The sequence below is a fragment of the Microtus pennsylvanicus genome, chromosome 1 (assembly GCF_037038515.1).
Source record: "Microtus pennsylvanicus isolate mMicPen1 chromosome 1, mMicPen1.hap1, whole genome shotgun sequence".
Classification (NCBI taxonomy): Eukaryota; Metazoa; Chordata; class Mammalia; order Rodentia; family Cricetidae; genus Microtus; species Microtus pennsylvanicus.
Window position 1 is genome coordinate 174,479,384 of NC_134579.1, and position 23,767 is coordinate 174,503,150.

The following is a 23,767-nucleotide window of genomic DNA, read 5'->3' on the forward strand; positions in this document are numbered from 1 at the left end:
GCAAAATTTTGAAACACTAAAGCCATAGCTCACAGCTTGACTATTTGAGCTGAAGTTGGTTCTGTTTGCACTGCATGTCATTTATTTTTAGTCACATAAGCAGCTGTCCCAATAGAAGAGCCATCAGTGAAAATTAACAGAGAATCCTTTGTAAGATCTTTTGCTACTACTTTAGGAAAAGGGAATGAATGCAGTTGGGTAAACTGCAGCAGTGGTCAGGTGGGAAAACATTATTAAACTGGCCTTGAATTTGAGTAAATGCAATTGCCCAAGAATCAATATTTTGAAATAACCACTCAATTTATTGCTTAGTGTAAGGAACATTGATTACAACCGGTTCCTTACCAAAATATTTCTTAGATTCTATCCTGTTCTTCTGTGCTAAGCATGGTACTGATTCAAATTAAAGATTTAGTGATGATACATGAGGTGCATCCATAAGAGTTTCTTGTTTTGTCATAAAACCACTGTGGGATCTAGTTTTGTGAGAAAAATGCATGCCTGCCACGTTTGGCTGTAATCAATATAATGTATGTGTTGTTCTGTAGAGCCTGCTCTACCAGAGAGAGAACCTGTCTGGCAGCTGCTGAAAGCTCTCTGCTGAAATTTGAATTACTATCCCCTTTAAGCATTTCACTTAGAGTATCCAGGTCTCCCATAGGATACCTTAGATAAGATCAAAGCCATTGGATATTTCCCAACAACTTTTGAAAGTCATTTAGTGTCTTTAAACTATCCTTCTAAATTTCTAATTTTTGAGGCTTATTTTTGGGGGTAAAACATATGACCTAAATACTGGAAAGGTGGGTGCTTCTGCACTTTCTCTGGAAATAAGTAAGCCTTCAAGACTAAGGCTCTGTTGTTGTAGTCCATATGTCTCAAGTAAAACTCCTTCATCCATATAATGTCCTCCATATAATGGATGATAAAAATCAGTGGAAATTGATCTCTAACCTGAGCTGCAAACTTCTGGCATAAGGTGGCACTGTTTGCTACACCCTGAATTAAGATGCTCCATTGATATTGCTTCTATGCCTCTCTGATATTAAATGAGGGGATATCAAAAGCAAGTCTTTGATACTCTTGTGGTGATAAAGGGGTGGTATAGAAATAATTTTTTATGTCTAAAATAATTTTATGGGTGCTTTTTGATATCATTGTAGGAGAAGGCAGTCCTGGTTGTAATGTCGCTATCAGCTGCATGGTTGCATTAACCTCCCTTATATCCTGAAAAAGTTCCACTTTCCAGATTTCTTTTTAATGACAAAAATTGGAGAAGTCCATGGTGAATAAGATGGTGTAACATGTCCATTATTCAGCCCTTTTTTTGTTTGTGCCCAGAAGGTTGCTCAGAATTATGGGTGCCATAAAATGTAGAAATATGGACCTGTGTAATACAGGCCCTAAATAAGGAATAAAAATTTATTATACAAATAAACTCTTCAGTTACAAACATCTACTCTGCCTCAGTTGTTTGCTGTCTTCTTTCTAAGTTGATGAGCAGGATGTCCTTGAATAACTTGGTTGTATTCTCTGTACCCTAATTTCCTCGTCTGTATGTTTAGAATTAAGATCACCTTTCCCATCTGGAATTATAGAAAAAAATCTTTCTAACTTCCTGCTATGTTTGTTTATTCATATTTAATAAAGTGATAATAAAAATATAGTAACATAAAATTTTTGTAATTTTAAATAAACTAGCATATATAACAGCTTATTATAGTAAATATTAATATGTGATGGATAATACAGTGTGCTTGGAATATGTCGATCACTTACTATTGGAAAATACCTTGATAGTAAAGAAAATTTTATAATTTTTCTTCTAGGTAAATCAATATGCAAAATAAAGATGAATATTTACTTAACTTCAAAGGCTATAACTTTCAACGATCTCTAGTTAAAATGAACATAGTGGAAAACATGGACGATCAAGAAATTAGAGATGATGATGTCTTCATAGTCACATATCCAAAATCTGGTGAGTGGAATAAATAGGCCATATGGCATTTGTGTTTGTTTTGTGTTTTGTTTTTTGTGTGTGTGTGTTTATTTATTTATTTTTTGAGACAGGGTTTCTCTGTCACTTTGGAGCCTGTCCTTGAACTAGCTCTTGTAGACAAGTTTGTCCTTGAACTCATATAGATCTGCCTGCCTCCGTCTCCCATGTTTTGGGATTAAAACTATGCACTATCACCTCCCAGTATTTTGGTTTGATAATAAGTGCATAAATATTCTTCTTTCTGCCCACTGTCATTTCAACAATATTAGTTTCTTTTCTCACTGCTGCACCAGAATACATCATCATGTTGACGAATTCCCAATGGCAGGTGAAGGTTCCTTGTCAACTTCCATCTGCAGTGAACTTGATGAACTTAATCTAGATAACCCCTCATACAAGTCCAATGATTTGTTTCCATGAATATCCTAAATCCCATCAGAAAACAGTATCTGTAATCATAGCAACCTACAATTTAGAAAAACAGATGGTAAAAACATAATTAAAACTCTAGTCTCTATGGGTAAAAACACCTGCCATGTATATATTGTAATTTATTGTGGAAAAATGCTGGGGGATGGAAAACAAATATGAAGCCAGCAGCAGCTTGTTGGTAAATGATGACAAGATGCCTTAGCCTGTTGAACAGGTCTGAGATAATCAAAAACGATTTCTGCAAAAGATACATGTTTTATTATGTAAAGACAATGATTAAATTTCAAAAACATGCAATACTGTTCACAAAATTTCTAGGACAGCTGTAATGTACATAAAATTCTCAAAAAAAATCGTTTTAAAACAGTGAGTCTTCCTGGAAGCCTTGAGGTTTGTGAAGCTAATCAGGACAAGCAAACATAGGCACTCCAATTTAACTCCTGTTTTTTTTCAGACATGAAGATAAACTGAAGTTCCTTTTGTAAAGGTACTTCTACCTCAGCAAAAGATGAAACTTACAAGTCTTGGAATAAGTTTTTTGCAGTGGTGAACACAGACTACATAGTAAAGCAATAGGTGTGAAGATTTCACATCCACACCCCACCCTCAATGTCCATGTACAATAACACCAAGATTTTATGTCTCTATTTGACGATTTCAGTAAATAAAGATGCTTCGCAAAAATATTTCTTTGTTCATATCAAATCATACTTTGCTTCCATCTTTGTAATGTTTAATGTGGTACAGAATGAAGGGTCCTGTGAGGCAGTTAGTGATTCACTGTAGATAATAACTAAATAATTCAGTCATAGTAGATACACTGGGTGCTTTTAGAAGTCCTCAGGGAGACTGAAATAGGCAATGAATGTTTATATTATGCCACACAGGATACTGACACATTTAGTGTCATAAGCCCTGGAGTCTGGGATGTGTTGGCGTAATCAGCTCTTTCAAAATTTCAGGCTCTGCTTATGTAGTGCACCATCAATCCACACTGGGAATAGTGGCTAGTTAATCGATTCTAAACTAGTACCAGGGGGCTGGAGAGATGGCTCAGTGGTTAAGAGTACTGACTGCTCTTCCAGAGGACCTAGGTTCGATTCCCAGCATCCACATGACAGCTAACAACTGTCTGTAACTCCAGTTCCAGAGGATCTAACACCGTCACACTAATGTACATAAAATAATGTTAAATAAACTAGTACCAATGAATTATCTGGAATAGCCATTAATAATTACGGATTCATCAAATCTATACTGCCACCAATGAATTATCTGTGTTAGCCATTAATAATTAAGGCTAAACCTAAGCATGACAGTATTTGATCACATGGAATCAATTCTTAAAGGGAATAGAATTGGAATTTTGCATTTACTTCCCAAATAATTCCACTGTATGATTTGATCTAATAGTCCAGAGAACAAATGTCAATAACACTGAAATCTTTCGTTTCCTCTTTCTACATGTATGCTATGATCAATTACTGGGAATATAGTAAAAAGTATTTGAGAGTACAAAGAAAGATAAGGAGTAGAAAATAGAAATATTTAATTCTATTAGCTTTTTTCACAGTTATAATATATAAGCAAATAATGTAGTAATTTCAGAAATGAGTCAGAATTGCCCATAAACAGCATAGCATAGAACATACAGACACTACAAGAATCATCTGGATTATCACGACCAATCAGCACATCTTTGTAAGTGAGAAAGGAACAGAGAGTTATAGAGTTCAGCCTTACTGACTTGAGTGTTTGATACAGACAATGGGGAATGAAAAAGGGGCACATCCAAGCCTGTCTCGAGTGCTAAAGGAAAAAAGCTCCAAATTATTTGTAAACATGATGACATTAGTGTTAGTATTCATTATTAAAACCTTCTTCAGGATTGAAAACGGGATTGTTATTTGTTCTTACAGGTACCATCTGGACACAACAGATCCTCAGCCTGATTTATTTTGAGGGACACAGGAACAACACTGAAAACATCCTAACAATAGACAGAGCACCATTCTTTGAGTACAACCATCGTAATGTGGACTTTGCCAAAATGCCATCACCTCGTACCTTTTCTACCCATCTCCCATATTATTTGGTGCCAAAAGTTTTCAAGAACAAAAAAGTCAAAGTATGTCATAGAGCTTAGTGACTTACTGTACCCATGAAATACCTTCTTTAAGTACTAAATAATTAGTCTATTCCAATGTTTTCCCACTGTGATGCAGCTGCTATGAACATTCTTGAGTGTGTCTCCTGGTACTCTCCCAGCAGCTTCCCTAGAACACACACCCATGAATAGAGCTGCAGAGCCACAGTGACCAGAGTTCTCCACTTACAAAGGTGGTGCAGTAATTACAAAGAAAGTGGATTTGTCATTTTTTGAAGAAATGTGTAAAAGATGACTTATTAATGTTTCCCTAGTAACTTGACATATCAGAATTTTACATGTTTATCAACATGGCAGCTAGGAAAAGGTGTCTCAAATGTATGTTAATTTGCATCCTCATCCTCATAATGGGTGTGCCAATGTTGGATGTTTAGTGGCCATCACTATTTTTGATTGTGTGAAAAGAGTCTATCATTACCCTAATGTTTAATTACATTCTTCTGTTCAGTTTGCTTTCTATCACTCCTAGATATGAATCTATTTTAGCTCATCCTCATTGCTTTTCTCATGAGTGTTTTTATCAGGAACATTCTTAATTTTAGTGTTATCAAATGGATTCATTTTTCTTGCTATTTTTTCATATTTTTTTAAAAATTACTTTTCATCTTATATACCAACCCCAGTTCCCCCTCTATCCTCTTTCCCTGTCCTCCACCTATCCCATTCTTATTCCCTATCCACTTCTCAGAGGGAGTAAGGCCTTCTTTCAGAATTTAACAAAGTCTGGAATACTAATTTGAGGCAGGAGCAAGCCTCTACCCTTGATATCAAGGCTCAATAAGGTATCCCGCTATAGGGAACAGACTCCAAAAAGGAGGTTTATGTACCTGGGATAGGTCCTGGTGTGACAACCAGGGCCGCTTCCAACAGAACAAGCCACATAACTGTCACCCACATTCAGGAGGTCTAGTTCAGTCCCATGCAGTTTTCCCAGCTGTCAGTCCACAGTCCATGATCTCTCACTAGCCTGAGACGACCTAAGTGTCCTTCTTCATCTCTTTTGATTAATTTTAGTTTCAAATGTATTTTGTTAGATATTAGGATAGTTACACCAACTTTTTTCTTTGTTACACTTGCTTGAACTATCCCTTCCTAAGCCTGACTCTGAGGTAATCACTGTCTTTGAGCTTGAGGTGTGTTTCTTTTATAAATCAGATTGATGGATCCTGGTTTTGTATCCATTCTGATAGCCTGTCTCTTTACATAAGTGAATTGAGACCATTGATATTAAGAGATATTAATGACCAGTGATTGTTAATTGCTGTCCGATTTGGTTTTGGTAGTGGTGGTACTGCTTGTGTGCTTCCCTTCTTTCAGGCTTGCTGGTACGAGGTCACCTGTTAGCTGTGGTTTTTGTGGGTGCAGCTAGCTTCCTTTGATTGTGGTTCTCTTCTAGTTACTTTCTTAGGGCTGGATTTGTGACTAGGTATTGTTTAAATCTGGTTTTGTCTTGGAATATCCTGTTTTCTCTATCTATGGTGATTGAGAGCTTTGCTGGGTATAGTAGTCTGGGCTGGCATCCATGATCTCTTAGTGTCTGCATAACATCTGCCAAGGACCTCTTTGCTTTCAGAATTTCTATTGAGAAGTCTGGAGTAATTCTGATAGGTCAGTCTTTTTATATTACTTGGTTTTTTTCTCTTGCAGATCTTAGTATACTTTCTTTATTCTGTAGGTTTAGTGTTTTGATGAATATATGACAAGGGGATTATTTTTTGGGGGGAGTCAAATGTGTTTGGTGTTCTGTATGCTTCTTGTACCCTCATAGGCATTTCCATCTTCAGGGTGGGAAAGTTTTCTATCATTTTGTTGAATATCTTCGATGCCTTTGAGCTTGTATTCTTCTCCTTCTTCTATCCTTGTCAGTTTTAGGTTTGGTCGTTTCGTAGTGTCCCAGATTTTTCTGAATGTTTTTTGCTCAGAATTTCTTGTATTTAACATTTTCTTTGACCAATGAATCAGTTTCCTCTATTGTGTCTTCAACACCTGAGATTCTCTCTTCCTTCTGTTTCATTCTATTGGCTATACTTGCACCTTCAGTTCCTGTTCATTTACCCTGTTCTTCTACATTCATAATTCCCTTAGTTTGTGTTTTCATTACTGCCTCTATTTGAATTTTCAAGTCTTGGACTGTTTCCTTTATTTGTCTGATTGTTTTTTCATAGACAATAAATGCTTAAATGATTTATTGATTTCTTCCAGGTTTTTGATTGATTTTTCCTCCATTTCTTTAAGGGAACTTTTGATTTCCTCTTTAAGGGCCTTCATCGTATTTATAAAGTTATATTGAATGTCATTTTCTTCTGCTTCATCTCTGTGTTGGGAGGTTCAGATTGTGTTGCTCTAGATCTTCTGGTGGTGCCCTGTTGCTCTTTATGTTGTCGTATGTATTCTTACACTGCTTTCTACCCATCTTTTCCTCTAATTGATACAAGTGGGTTCTGTAGCTCTGGTGGTTGCTCTTCCTCCAGATTCAATTCAGGCCTCTTCCTCTGGGTGCAGTTTGAGCCTGCGGCTCCAGGAGTTACTGACCTTCTCCATGTGTAGGTGGTGCCAGAGAGTCCTGTAGCAGGAGATAGTTGATAAGAGAGCTACTGTCTCATTGCTGGGGGTTCTTTAGTTGGCGGAAGTGCAGGGTATAGGGCCTAGAGAGCAGGGCTTTCCAACCAAAATATCAGATACTCACCTGTTTCTTCCTGGTGCAACTGGGGTCGAAGGGCCTGTCTGATTTTTCTTTTAAATAAATTCACATTTGAGAAATTTTTCCTTGCTTTAAGCCTAGAGATACAATCTCTGGGTTTTAGTTTTCCTTTCTTATTCTATTCCTCATGCCCTTACTTTATTTCTTTTATGAGTGTATTTCATGTAGCCAAAGCTGGCATGAGCTCCTCCTCCTGCCCTAGATACCCAGGTGCTAATGTTGTGGACAGACATCCACAGATTATTGTGTCTATGTGTGAGTTTTTATGCTATTTATGCTCTTAACTCATGTTTACATTATTTTTCTGAAAGAAATGGAGGAAAAGCTCATTTATATTTGATAATTTATAAATATATTACTAATTATTTTGTTATGATTATTAGCTTTTGTTTTCAGATTTATCTCCTCTGCTATCACATAATATCCATCAATTGACCCTCATGGGTAATTAATTTTTACTTTTAAATTTTTAATTAAAAAATTTATATATTTTGATCACATAAGGCAAATTATTGTTCAGTATTTATGAACATTACAGTTAATATTGCTTTTTGAGAATTGACATACATTCTTTTCAATTTAACTTAATTTTTACTTTAAACAAAAACAAGCCATCTTTTTTCATTATACATACCAATTCAAGTTACTACTCACGCCCCTCTCCCCATTCCATCCACATATCCCTATATTCCACCACCCCAATTACTCCTCAGAGAGGGTAAGGCACATTGCTTTGGGGAAGGCCCAAGGCCCTTCCTATTATACCTAGGCTGAGCAAGGTATCCATCCAAAAAGAATAGTTTCCCCACAAGCTAGGATATGCACTAGGGATAAATCCTGGTGCCACTGCCAGTGGTCCCACAGACTGCTCCAGCCAAACAACAGTCACCCACATTCAGAAGGTCTACTTTGGACCTATGTTTGTTACTTCCATGTCCAGCTGAAGTTCCTGAGATCCCATTAGCTCAGGTAGACTGTTTCAGTGGGTGTACCCATCATGGTCTTGACCTCTTTTTGAACTACATTCTTAAACATGAAAGCCATAAAGAAAGGTTTTTTATTACAGTACTCTTTCTAATACCAAAATATAAATAAAACCCATTTGAATTTGTACAGCTCAAAGACTAGAGGAAATAATTATGCTTATTGTTACACTTGAATATTATAAAATTGTATTTAAAAACTTCTAAGCATATCCAAGATTTGATTAAAGAAATAATTACATAATTCTTCCTACAGATTCTTTATATCTACAGAAATCCTAAAGATGTTTTGATCTCTTACTTTCATTTTTCAAATTGGATGATTACACATGAAGCCTCAAATTCTATAGAAACATTTATGCAAACATTTCTAGATGGAAGAGGTAAGTATTAATTGATATACCCGGACTGAAACCAATTACACAAAAGGTGCCAGTAAGCCAAGTTCTTAGAATTACAGAACATATTTTAAAGATTGGAGCAGGGCATTATTTTTAAAAGAACAAGAAAAATATACCAAAACAAGAAAAACAATAGCAGATGAACAAAAAAAAAAAAACCACAAAGAACTTATCTCTAGTGACAATTGTATGTCAACTCTATGAGCTAACAACTGAGTTTTCTTTCTTTATGCACCACTTGAGGATTTTCAGGATTACAAAGGCATGCCATTTGGGAACTATTTTGGTTTACAGATATTCTATCAGTTCTTTCCAACTAGTGACAAAAATAGAATAATCCATTATGGCAGAGCAAATTGTATGTTTTGCATGAGCCTATGTATGGCTTTATACTGTAGCTGTGGAATTGTTCATTCTACTACATAGGTGGATTAATTAAGGTAAGAGACTCATCACTATAAACAGAAGTTTCTGTCCCACCTGGTCGGCAGTCATTCAATCCCCCAAAACACCCAGTGGCTTATATTAATTACACAAACTCTTTGGTCTATTAGCTCAGGCTTATTATTAACTAGCTCTTACAACTTAATTTAACCCATAATTCTTATATATGTTTAACTGTGTGACTTGGTACCTTTTCTGAGTGCAGCATTTTCATCTTGCTCCCTCTGGAAGATGACTGTCTCTGCCTTTCCTCTTCCCAGAATTCTCCTAATCTTGTCATGCCACCCATACTTCCTGCCTGGATATTGGCCCATCAGCATTTTATTAAACCAATACAAGTGACAAATCTTTATAGGGTACAAGAGCATTATCCCACAGCACAACACATGTGGAATCAGAATTTCACTTGCTTGTAAGATGATATTCAGAGTCTGCATCACTACACATAGTGAACAATAGGAAATACAGAGACATGTGACCTCTATGGAGAAGTAGGAAGAAGGAACAGTATGTTTTAAAGCCACCTGCAGGCTCAGACCCTGTATTTCTCTATTACTTCTTTTTTACTCCTGTAGTAATATTATATAGGCAAGTTTCTATGAATGTCAGGTAATTGTTCCCCCAGCCATTAAGCATTAAATAGGGACATGGATGTCTATTTCAGGCCCTCCGTTGTATTTCTAAAAATTCCAAAACGGAAAAGGAGACACAGAGTTTGTTGTCCACTACATGCACAAACAGCTTGGTATTCTCACTTGTTACTTTTCTTCCAAGTGATAGGAAGCAATTGGTTTGACCACATAAGAGGCTGGTATGAACACAGACATGACTTCAACATTATGTTCCTGAGCTATGAAGATATGAAGAAGGTAAGATGAGGTAATTGTATTTTTAAATGATTTCTTTTACACAATTATTCTCTTGGTTGAAAATACATTCTCCCAGTTACCTTCATACTTTAATTATTCTTTGGGCTTTTTGTTGAAGATGATTCCTAATGTCCAGCCTCTGCCTTATTCACTGGACTCCTCCATACTCTCTTCTTCATGTAAACTCATCGTTTGTGATCCCTTCTTATGCAACTACCTGTCTCAAATGCAACCCCAAAATTTCACAACACCAATGGTTTTTTTAATTAAAACTTTATTATTGCAGGTTAATTATGTCCATTAGTGGTATTTGATGTTATATTCTTGCCCATGAATAGGTTTTGCATTGATCTTATCTTGCCATGCTTTTTGCATTATCATTCCTTTCTTCCCCCAATACCCTTCCAAATCACTATTCAACACAATTCTACTTTAATGTTGACTTTATAGTTTCAACATATAAGAGAATACAAGAAATTTGTCTTGTTGTCTTGGTTATTAAATTATCATAATGTTCTTAATTTCATACATTTTACTGCAGATGACAGAATTTCATTTCATTTTTATTTCTGAATAATAATCTATTTTATATACTCTATACATCATATATCATAAATTCTTTACTCTTCCATCTGTTGATGGACAAAGGGCTGAGTACATGTTGAAGATGTATAGGAATAACACTAGATAACAGTAAGGTTTTGAAGGGTGACTACATTTACTTTGCCTATATTCTCAGGAAGGCTACAACTCATTACTAAAGGCCAGAAAACAGCAGTGAGGCATGTAACTACATTAAAATGTGGACAATTAGAGCCATAAATCATAATTTGAACAATGGAACAAGTTCACCTTTTCTGAAAAAAATAATATTGGAGCATCTCTAAGATGAATCTATAGAATATTTTTTGATTGTTCACAATTAACAGGTACCCTAACATGCTTTTTAAATCAAAAATAAAGAGTTAAAGTTCATCACATTCTGGTACTTATTGACATATTGATTGATGAAAAATAAGTGAATGCTTCTCAGTGACACACTCCAAAACAAGACTAAACAAGGACCTTCCTTTTTATAGTTTATGCAATAACAATGAAGTCAAATAGTCAAAAAGCAAATACCCAAAGTAAAAAATCCCTATATATCTTGGCTGGTGACATGGCAAAGTGAGTAAAGGGACTTCCAATGTGTGCCTAACAATCCAAATTCAATCATCACAGCCTCCATAAGGGTGAAAGTTGAGAAAAACTCTATAAGCTTGACTACTGAGCTCCACCCATGCACCATGATACTAGTTCCTGTCTTGCTGCAAATACGTTGCATGCTCACATGCATGCACTCACACACACACACACACCTACACACTATGATTTTTTAAACTTTTAGAGATTTTAGACTAGTAAGTGTAGTTATTAAAGAAATGCCAAATACAATGCCAGCATTCATATAAAGGTTTCTGGTATAATTGAAGATAATGGCTTTTCTGGGCGGGTAAAAGTAATATGGGATTTATAAGTTAATATATATGAATTAACAAAAAGAAAATGGCTAAAAGCAAAACACAAGATGGAGTTTTTATGAACAAATACAGTACTTAGAACCAAGTAAGGAAAGGACTTGAACATTCAAGGTGTGGGGCAGAAAGACAAGAAACTAGTATGTGAGACCGAAGTCAGAACTGCGCAAGATTTGTGGGTCATGCTAATGTTTATTTCTGTAATCCCAAAATAGTGACGAGACATTAAGAGTTATAAAAAAAAATCCCACAGCAATGGAACAAAATCAGTATCTTTGGAATATCATTTCCTATCATGAGTTTAAAACTGAAAATGATAAATGTAAGTATACCATTTAAAGATGAGGATTTACCCACTGATTATTCTGACACATCATACCCAAAATTATAACCAAAATTAATATTTTAAGGAGAGACTCTCAATATTTTCTAATAACTATATTTTTAACAAAGTTAAGATAATTTTGGTGTCTTCCTTGTCCATTGCTGTGAAATAACTTTGTAATTTTGGTCTAAACCTTCATGCTTGCTTCTCCACTGATTATCACACTAAGGCAATAAACCAGTTCCTTTCAGATGAGTTTGGTTATTCACTGACTTAGAAGTGCCATCCCTAGAAACTTTATGACTATACAGAAATATTTCTGTTTTCCTTTCTCAAGAACAGAGTACTGAATAGAATTCAGACTGTGTTAAAAGATTCCTATTTATAGGACAAAGTATGGGTATAGCAAAAAGTTATATTCATTGATGAGGACAGTCATTGTTTGTAGAAAAGATGAGGCTTACTACTAGGAGGAGATACATTTGTTGGGGCTCTAAAATAACCTACATATTTCAGTTCCCTAAATACATGGTAGAATTATTATTCATGTCCTAATAACTTTTTGAACCTAGTGCTTGTCTTTTTCAAATATTTTCCTTTAAAAGGTGAACACAAAAAAGCAAAAGAATCTAGATATCTTAATTAATTCTGAGAAGACATCAGAATCCACTTAATGGCAAATACTCAAGAGATGTGAAGGACTTAACTTTTCCTTCCCATGTGTTTTTATTTTTCCTTTGTATGTTCCAACTGGTCGAAGTCTGTAATAAGGAATTTCATCTGTATTATGTGCCTTAGTGTAGTAATCACTGCAGATTGAATATGGGGGAAACCTGAAAGGTGCTCCTAGATTTATATGAAAAGCAGTTTGCTCTTTCATAAAATATATCTCAGATTTTTTAAACAGAGAAAAGTGGGGCATTGAGGAAGTGTCTGTTGCTGAGAAACTATCCTGCACAAAGAATGTGAGAGTCGCAGGAGTTTAATGAACTGTATCACATATAAAACTCCCTATTTTGTTTTTGTTAATTTGTTACTTTTACTGAGATAGCATCTTGGTATGTAACTATAGCTTGTCCAAAACTCTTTATTTAGACCAGTCTAACCTTCAACTTACAGAGATCCACACGCTTCTGCCTTCTGAACCTTGGAATTAAAGTTGTGTGTCACCTCACCTAAGAGAGGCAAAGTTCTTCATACAGGGGCCAACATCTTTGACTTTCCATTCTGAACTATTCTGAGAGTTTGCTCCTACTCCTGGCTCCATGTTTGATTTTGCTGAGTTCATCTGAGTCGAAGCTTGTACAAAAATTATTCAATGGTATTTACTTTTTATCAATTAAAGACAGTCTGTTTTTAATTCATTCTTATTTATAGTATTGGGTGTAGTAATATGGGCGGCGGCAGGGTTGCGTCCCCAAATCCCCAGCCGCCTGGCTCGGCTAGCTTATGCCCCAAATAATTACACGGACACTGTATTCTTTTAAACACTGCTCTGGCCCATTTCTAATCATCTGTGTAGCGCCCCTAGGTGCGCTTACCGGGAAGATTCTAGCCTAAGTCCATCCTGGGTCGGAGCTGGGGCATGGCGTGCGTCTTCCCTGGAGCGGGTAGCATGGCGTCTCTCTGGGGCGTCTGCTCTGGAGAGGAGAGCTGCGGAGTCTGACCTCACTTCCTCTTCCTCCCAGCGTTCTGTTCTGTTTACTCCACCCATCTAAGGGTGGGTCTATCCAATGGGCCTAGCAGTTTCTTTATTGCTTAACCAAGGAAATCAACAGATTGATATATGACACTCCCACATCACTTCCCCTTTTTCTGTTTAAACAAAAAAGAAAGGCTTTAACTTTAACATAGCAAAATTACATATAACGAAACAGTTATCAAGTAAAAATTACATCAGAAACATTCATACATATAACAAAATTGACCGTAAATCTCTATCAATACAAATTATTCATACCTATATCATTTCCCCCTTTAAATGTAAAAGAACATTTATAAACTATATTTGGGAACATGGGCGCAGTTTTTTCTCTCCAAACTGCTTCCTGCTGAATGGGGGCGTCGTTAATCAGATTATTTAGGGTGTAACCTGTGTGCCAGGTTTATCTCAGTTGGCAGTTGAGCAAAGCAATTTTCTGAAGATGTTCACAGCAACCCTTCAAGAGGACGTGGTCCATCATACCAAATCGGGATAGAAGAAATCCAAAGGGTCTGGTCCTCTGTGAAAACAAAAGAAGACTCTCTCCAAAGCATCATATCCTTAGACCCAAATTCTGAAGTCATACCCTCATGATATCCGTTCTGGTTCCACTTGGCAGCCCATATAATGAAATGTCTCTCTGTACTTAGCTCCTTCACAGTCAAAAATTTTAAAGAAAACACAATAATACAAAGAATCCAGACTCTCTGTGAATTTTTCATCTTTACGCGGCTTATTTTTACTCTATCACTTTACTTTATTCTGTCTCTTTAAAGACTTTACTTTTACTTTTTTCTTTTTAAACCATTAACTTTATTCTCTATATTCCTTTTCTTCTCTCTCCCAAGCCTACGTACATTCATCCAACAGTGTGACTCGTTTAGTGGTCTGAATCTGTCCTATTGTGAATCTGCAATTTTTTACTATCCAGGAGCACTTTTGATTTGCGCCTTTAAATCATTAGGCGCTTAAGAATCTAAGCTGAGACATTCCTAAGTTAACTTTTTGCTTTTTGAGCGTATATCTGTGGACCAGGCTGTCTTTGAACTCTCAGAGATCCACCTGTCTCTGCCTCCCAGGCATTGGGATTAAAGGTGTTTGCTACTACACCTTGAACTCACAGAGATCTGTCCGTCTCTGCCTTCTAGGCACTGGGATTAAAGGCGTGTGCTACCACACCTTGAAGTCACTGAGGTCTATCTCCCTCTGCCTCCCAAGTGTTGGGATTAAAGGTGTGTACTAAAACACACAACAACTCTCTTCCTTTTTTTGTTTTTTGCTTTAAGAACTTTAACTTTCAGCTTGCATATATTTTTAACATACTTTAAACCATTCAGAAATTTTCTGTCTTTGAATCTCTCTTTACTGTATATCTCTCTTTTTCTGACGACAAGAGCCTTTAATTTACTAAGCAATATCAGTAGGACTAAAGGCGTGGCTTTGACGGCTGGATCCTTAGCTTTCCAGCCTCATGGCTGAAGTACTGGCTGTAGCCATGTTTATAGCATTTCAAGGTCCCTGCCAGCCAGGGAGCTACAACAGACAACACTCAAATCCTCTCTCGGTAGCCAGCCCTCCTGCCTCAAACAGTCAGAGTTTGCCCTGGCAGGATGGCCCAGAAAGCCGGCATTTTAAAATAACGCAGCTTTTTTTCTGCTGCTGTCGCTGAATCAGGAAATCTCTCTACAGCACGCCACCAACAAACAGCAAAAATCTGTGTTAAACGCTCTCTTCCTTATTTTTAAGCCTTCTCAGGTTTTTTAAGTAGGTTTAGTTAGCCACACGTCTGGGCGTCATTTGTAGTAATATGGGGCGGCGGCAGGGTTGCGTCCCCAAATCCCCAGCCGCCTGGCTCGGCTAGCTTATGCCCCAAATAATTACACGGACACTGTATTCTTTTAAACACTGCTCTGGCCCATTTCTAATCATCTGTGTAGCGCCCCTAGGTGCGCTTACCGGGAAGATTCTAGCCTAAGTCCATCCTGGGTCGGAGCTGGGGCATGGCGTGCGTCTTCCCTGGAGCGGGTAGCATGGCGTCTCTCTGGGGCGTCTGCTCTGGAGAGGAGAGCTGCGGAGTCTGACCTCACTTCCTCTTCCTCCCAGCGTTCTGTTCTGTTTACTCCACCCATCTAAGGGTGGGTCTATCCAATGGGCCTAGCAGTTTCTTTATTGCTTAACCAAGGAAATCAACAGATTGATATATGACACTCCCACATCAATTGGGTTCAGGCAGTCTAAGTTTTTGTCTTTTACCTCCTTGAATACAATATTATGTTAAAATTATTTCCAATAACTCCATTATTGGCTCCAGAGTTCTATTATCTTTTTTCTTTTTCTTTCAGCTGCATTGCTCTATTTTTAATGTTCTTTTCTGCTCTTGGTTTTGTGGTCAGTCATTGTGCATCAAAGTCATTTGTGTAAATCACTTAGCATTAGGATCCTTCCACAAATGACCACAGACAAAGATGGAGACTAACAGACTCAAGTCATCTTAGCAAGGCCCTAAACCATCTGGTCTATCTCAGTTATTTTGTATCTAACATATCAACTCCTCAGAAGCTCAGCTTTCATTAAATATGAAAGGAATTTTAAGCTTCTCTTAATCAATATTTGTTTTTAGATCTACAACAGAAATCCATGGATGCCTTCTTATTTATTATTTTTGTTCATGAATTGGAGGTAGTTCTTCTTCATCATGAAGAATGTCACAACTTCTCTAGGAAAAATTAATCTGTCATAAACAACTACTACATTCCTACTTAGAATATTAACCCCAATTGCACTCTTAATTATGATTTTAAAATCCATAACTTAAATGCACCATTTCACTATTATGACTTGTTATATAACCATTTGTCACTTCCAATATCCAAATTCTTTTTGGCAAGCTGAACCCTAGGATTGTTAAGCCATAACTTCATATTATTCTCTTCTCAGTCCTGAAAATTACCACGCTATGTTCTTCCTGTATTAATTTCTTTAAGCTTAGTACTTGGCATAAGTGGAGACATGCAGTTGTATTTTTATTGACTTATTTTACTTACTGTGATGTCCTCAATGTCATCAAGGCTTATTGCATCATATATCAGAATTCCTTCTCTCTGTCTGCATATCCCATTGTATTTATGTTCTATAATCTATATAAGTTTGGCTTGTTTCTACATTTTAGCTGTTGTGCATACTGATGCTGTGAATATGGATGCACAAATCTGTTAGAGATGTTAGGTTCAATCGCTTGGAATCAGAAGTGAAATCCAGAAGTGGAGTAGTTGGATTATACAGTTGTTCTGCTTTGGTTTTGTGAAGCAAAGCGTCATACGTTTCCCTTTGCAAATGAACCACTTATATTTCTACCAGCAGTACCAGCGCTTATGATTTTCTGTCATTTGTTAAGGAATAGTCATCATAATAGGAAATAAGTGGTGTGCACTTCTTGTCGGTTTACACTTCCCAAATGACTAGTGATAGAGAACATTTTCTCGTGTTTAATGGATGGTTCTAGACTCCCTTTGAGAATCATTTATTTAAAGTTTTAGATAGGTTGATTTTGTTGTTGTTGATTTCTGAGGGTAATCCTGTATCAGATAAATGACATAAATACTGTTCCCATTCTACAGGTGAACTTTTAATTTCATTGAATCTTTCCCCTTTTACATAGGCATTACCAAATTTAGTATAATCAACTTAATATGCTTTTTTTCTGTATTTCTGTACTTATTGGGACATATCCCAGACACCACTGTGAAATCCTCTGCTATAAATCATTCCCTTTAAGTCTCTCTAAGAGCATGATAGTTTAGGCCCTTGCTTTTATGTTTGGCCAATTTTCATTGGTTTGAAATACATTGTAAGGTGATAATTTAGCTTTGTTCTTTTGCATATAGACATCTGGTTTATCCAAGAACATTTGTTGAAGTGAATGACCTTTCCCATTTAAAATTTTTGGCAGTCATATCAAAATCATTTTACCATTATAAGCTAGAGATTATATCCTGGGAAGTCTATTCTGCCCTATTGGTTTATTTCTGTATTCAAGTAATTACCACACATTAGAATCACCATGACATTAAAATGCTTCTTTGTGAGTAGAGTACATACATGGATCTGTATGTAAAGGGTTTGCTGCCAGTCCTGATGAGCTAACTGGTCATGCTCAACTTCCCTAGCGATCAGGGAAATGCAAATCAAGACAACTTTAAGATACCATCTTACACCTGTCAGAATGGCTAAAATAAAAAATACCAATGATAGCCTTTGCTGGAGAGGTTGTGGAGAAAGGGGGACACTCACCCATTGCTGGTGGGAATGCAAACTTGTGCAACCACTCTGGAAAGCAGTGTTTCGGTTTCTCGGGAAATTCGGAATCAACCTACCCCTGGATCCAGCCATACCAATCTTGGGAATATACCCAAGAGAGGCCCTATCATACAACAAAAGTATATGTTCAACTATGTTCATGGCAGCATTGTTTGTAATAGCCAGAACCTGGAAACAACCTAGATGCCCTTCAACGGAAGAATGGATGAAGAAAGTATGGAATATATACATATTAGAGTATTACTCAGCAGTAAAAAACAAGGACTTCTTGAATTTTGCATACAAATGGATGGAAATAGAAAACACTATCCTGAGTGAGGTAAGCCAGACCCAAAAAGAGGAACATGGGATGTACTCACTCATATTTGGTTTCTAGCCATAAATAAAGGACAATGAGCTTATAATGCATGTTCCTAGAGAAGCTAATTGAGAAGGTGAACCCAAAGACAAACACATAGTCATCCTCATGAATATTAACCTTCATCAGGCGATGAAAGGAGACAGAGACAGAGGAGCATGGGACAGAAATCTCAAGGTCCAAATCAGGAGCAGAAGGAGACGGAGCATGAGCAAGGAACTCAGGACCGCGAGGGGTGCACCACACACTGAGACAATGGGGATGTTCTATCGGGAACCCACCAAGGCCAGCTGGCCTGGGTCTGAAAAAGCATGGGATAAATCCGGACTAGCTGAACATAGAGGACAATGAGGAATACTGAGAACTCAAGAACAATCGCAGTGGGTTTTTGATCCTACTGCACGTACTGGCTTTGGGGGAGCCTAGGCAGTTTGGATGCTCACCTTAGGAGACCTGGATAGAGGTGGGCGGTCCTTGGGCTTCCCACAGGTCAGGGAACCCTGATTGCTCTTCGAGCAGATGAGGGAGGGTGACTTGATCGGGGGAGGGGGAGGGAAATGGGAGGCGGTTGAGGGGAGGAGGCAGAAATCCTTAATAAATAAATAAATAAATAAATAAATAAATAAATAAATAAATAAAAAGAAAAGAACTAGGTCCTATGAGGTGTCAAAATTTCATAAAACTTTTGAACAGACTTTCTTTTCTCCCTTTCTTTTCGCAAAAATGAAAAAAAAAACACTGCAATTTTACTACAGATTGCATAGAATTTGTGGATTGTTTTGTATAGCATCTTTAAAATAACTGTCCTCAGCTCGGCGGTCAGTGGTGGCACACTTTTTAATCCCAGCACTCAGGAAGCAGCGTATCTCTGTGAGTTCAAGGCCAACCTAAACTACATAGTGAGAGCCAGAACAGGATATAAAACTTCAGAAATATCCTGCCTCCAAAAAACCAAATAAATAAATAAATAATAACTGTCCTCCAATTTATGACTGTAGGATGCTGTTATGCTTGTTTCTGTTTCTTTTTCTATCATCCATGTTTTGTTGGTTTCAATGGATCTGTCTCTAACATTTTCTCCAATTATTCCTAAGTTTTTTACTCCTACCATTTCAAAGTTCATGTATTTTTATCTTAATTTAGCATTACTCATCACTAGTATTTATAATTTCAACCAATATTTCTGTTCTGATTTGATTTATATCTCACAGCTTTGTAAAATCTCACTGTTCTAGCAGATTCTTTGCTTTCCCTAGTTTTTGTGTTACATATGAGGTCATATTGCTGTTCATTTTACAGAGAAAATTTTACTTCTTTGCCTGTAATTTAGATGCTGTGTCACTAAATTATCTGCCTATTGTTTTACAGTAGTATGTTAAATGGTGTAAAATCTGACTGATTGCAGACATCACATAAAAATCAACCAACTGTGTTTCTAGCCAAAAATGTTGAATACACAGTTTTTTTCATAGAGTTACTTGGGTTCTTCTGCTCATTTGTTGATGCTTTTATTTAACAATGGTATTGAGATGGGTGTAGTAGCTCCTGCCTCTAATCCCAGCCCACAGGACCTTACAAAATGAAGACCATTCTAACTTTGAGAACAGCCTAGAGTACGTATGGAATTCCAGGAATTTAGGCTACAGTGTCTCAAAAGAGCTGTGTTTTATTAATGGTTTATTCTGCATCAATGACAAGAAGGGTTCCTATGATGTTTTCATGTGTGGAACAATCTTTGCATTCCAAAAATAAGTCCTACCTGTTCATGTTACACACTGGGCTGTAACTCACACCTCCATTAAAAGGTCATAACTTCTAAACCCATGACTTTTCAGGACCTCAGGGGCTCAGTGCTTAAAATCTGCAATTTTCTGGAGAAAGAACTGAGTGAAGAAGATGTGGATGCTGTTGTGAGACAAGCTACATTTCAGAACATGAAATCTGACCCGCGAGCAAATTATGCAAATCATCAAAGACTGAAAATTTGGACAAGAAATAATCAGGGAAAATTCCTCCGCAAAGGTGAAATTTAATAGTCTGTAGTATCAAAGAAAAAAAAATGTTGCGTGTGCCCGGAAGTACTTTAGAGAAATAATATGTGTTTTTAAAGTATTTTTCCAGGTGATAATGACATTTGGAAGTATCAAACATTTTAGTTGACAGAGAACCTGAAGAAACCGGTTTGTAGTAGTTTTAGAAAAAAAACCTGATAATTTCACTTACGAAATAAATATGTATTTCTTCGTTTTAGGCTACACAGCTCATTTTTTAGAGTAGGTCATCAGTCTTGTCCTAGGCAATAGATGTGTTAGAAGTTAAGACTCTAATTCATCTTATTCTATTGGCTTTTGGGGAATTTTTTTGTTTTATTTTGTTTTTGCTTTGATTTGTTGGGTGTGTGTGTGTTGTGTGTGTGTGTGTGTGTGTGAGAGAGAGAGAGAGAGAGAGAGAGAGAGAGAGAGAGAAAGAGAGAGAGAGAGAGAGAGAGAGAGAGAGAGAGAGAGAGAGAGAGAGAATCTTTGCCTCTCAGTGTAGTCTAAGCAAACACAGGTACCATATATTCGTAATCCTCCTATCTCCACAACATACCTCTCCCTGAAAGCTAGAATTACAGAAATAGTGAAACACTGCCTAGACAAGAACAATTTTATTTGCTATTTTTCTAGGATACTGGACAAGTAAACTTATTGTTTGTTTATATTGAAGACAAAGTTTAAAATGCTGCTTCATCAAATGTGAGATTTTCTTCATCATAAAAATTAGAGTGATGTCTTAATAACTATATCTGACATGAATTCAATAAAGTAAACAGACAATAAACTTTTGATGATCTCATTATATGCCCAGAGATATGGGTAAGAATGAACATTTCCCTTTTAATATCCTTTTAACTTATCATTACTGTGAGTATTAGCTTATATTTTAATATCGCTGGGTTTTTATATTTTTCAGGAGCTCTTTTATTTTGTCTCTTCTGCCACTCAACATCAGTTCTCACATCTCATTCCTCAACAAGTCTTAATGTCTTACCCATGATAGCTCCCCATCTGTTCCAAATGCAAACAATAATATCATCTTTTCAGACAACTCAGAAAACTAAATGGATATTTTCATTTTAACTAACATAGTGATCATTTCAAATTCCTACTCATTAAAACCACAATGATAACTGTACTGAAGCTCTGTGTCACCTTGACATGCTAAAAACCTCTGGGTCTCATTTTTTTTTCATTTTAAAAGGGAAAAATAAAACAGCATATACCTCAAAAGACTGTGTTTAAATCTAAGTGTTTTCCTAGTATGATGATTAGCACATAGTAAAAAATGTGCTTTTAAAATTCTATTTTTTTTTAACTTTTAAGGTGTTTTTTTTCCTTCTAAAAATAAGCTACAACTCAGTAGTAGTAGTTAGTGATATCTATTTATCGTGTTGCTACTCAGAAGTTTCTTCTGTGATTAGAGGAGAGACAGCCAACCTAACCTTCCTGAGAGTGATGAGCAGTGTGAGCTGTAGTGAGTAGAGTGAGTTGCGTGGACTGCGTCCTGATTCTGCTACTTATATAGGTGCTATCCTGTGCTTCTCCCATTAGGAACCATTGGAGACTGGAAGCATCACTTGACTGTGGATCAGAATGAAAGATTTGACAGAATATTCTACAGGAACATGAAAAACATTCCCTTAAAGTTCATTTGGGATATGAATGAGGAGTAGAACTTTAATTACCATGTGAATTAATCATATAAAAATGTACTAACCAAAGACCATACTCAAATATTAAAATTAATTTCTTCCTCTCACTTAACTATGAATATAAAGCATAATTCTTGAATGAGAAAATAAACTTAAGCTTAGCTTGCTGGCCATAACATTGATTTTAAAGGTAGCTATTAGTATTGGTATCTTTCACAAAAATAGTATAACAAAAAACATAAAACATGGCTGTAGTCTTCAGAAATTCTTCTATAGTTTACATTTTCTTTACCTTTAATTAATTCAGGATCAAATAACCACTAAAAATCCATTTACTCTAATCTAAACATTAATTGACTGCTTTCAAAATCAATACGACTGTACAAATGTGCTGTGTGAAATAGAGAGAGATGTCACATAAAAACATTTATGCCTTTTAAAAGTAATATAACAGATCTCAGTTTGTAGGAAAGACATAAAAATCAAAGATTAAACATATGCTGGTTTAAGTGTGGATGCCCACACCTCCATGTGGCAGATCGTGGGGCTAGCTCTCTCATTCTCGGTCTTCAGGGTCTGCTCACCCACACCCGCACGAGGAGGGACAGTTCTACTGTGCTGCCCTGAGGAGGTCCAGGGCCTGCTCTCCAGATTGGTCAGTGAGGGGCAGGGCCAACTCTGTGAAGCCCTGTCCTCAGTGCTTTTGGAGGATAAAGGAATCATGGGCATCAACACAATGGCAATCATGGCAGGGTCATGGACCCTGATATGGCCACTGATAGCAATCTAGGCCCAGATGACCCCATGGCCCTGAGTGGCAGCACAGGTTACTCAGATCTACATGGCCTCAACAGAGACTCAACCCTTGGGCAGTAACTTGACCCTAGGTAACAGCCCAGACTCCTGATGCTTGTGTGGCCCTTAGTGGTTCTACAGTCCATGCACACAGCAGAGCGTGCACAACCTGTCACCTGTGCAGTACACTAGAGCTTACGCAGTTGGCAGGGGGCAGGTAGCCAGGCCCGTGAGCATGAGAGCAGGAAAGCTGCACCCTCCCTCATATGCCAAGGGATGGCAAGGGTAAGGGAAACGTGTCCTCACTGCCCACCCCTTGCCACCTAAATCACACTGGAGGGTCAACCTGGGGGTGGGGCCATGAGAATGGAAGAACTGGTTCTTCCTTCACCAGGTGACTGGGCAAAACAGTAGAGCTGGCCCTGGCAGTGTAAGGATGGGTAGGCTGGACCTGAGGGTGTAATAACAGGAGAACTGGCACCATTCTTTGCTGTCTGCTGCATCAAGTGAGCGAGCCAGAGCTGTGCTAGAGAGCTCTCCCAGGTAATGATGGTAAAGGAAAGCTGACAGGAAGAGCAATCCAGCTACCACCCAGATCCAGAACCTGGTCTATGAGTGGGCCCACCCCAACAGTCACCGAATCTATGTACTCTTGGAGCATGTGATGAGGCCAGACCTGCAGATCAGGAGCTACTGGATCTCTATGACAAAAGGCACCAATGGGATATCCAAGAGAAGACCCAGTGAGTGCCCAGTATCCAGGGCATAGCAGAAGCCAGAGGCCTCAAACCAAACCAATGAGCATTGCAATGAACACTTACAAGTTAAGATGTATGTACTAAAGGGTATACAGTGTGACTCACTATTTCACCCAACACCATCCATGCCGAGAGACTTTTTGTTTGTTTGTTTGTTTTTTGCTTTTCTTTTAAATTTTATGTTATTTTGTGGGTGGAGGTTGCAAGAGCAGAAGGTAGAAATGAGGAGATAGGAAGATGAGTGGGATTGGGATAAACAGTGTGAAATCCACAATGAATCAATAAAAAGTTAAATAAAAATACTG

The 23,767-nt window shown here is 37.3% G+C and overlaps 1 protein-coding gene and 1 pseudogene across 1 annotated transcript in view; both read left to right on the forward strand.

Annotated features, from left to right (window-relative positions):
- The window catches only part of LOC142833851 (amine sulfotransferase-like), a 150,385-nt gene extending 128,231 nt beyond the window's left edge, over positions 1-22,154 (forward strand). The window contains exon 8 of the transcript XR_012907458.1: positions 22,100-22,154. The gene's annotated coding sequence lies outside the window, so the exon portion shown is untranslated. The remainder of the gene's footprint in view (positions 1-22,099) is intronic.
- Positions 1,840-21,954, forward strand: LOC142860827 (amine sulfotransferase-like; annotated as a pseudogene).
- Positions 22,155-23,767: the final 1,613 nt, after the last annotated feature.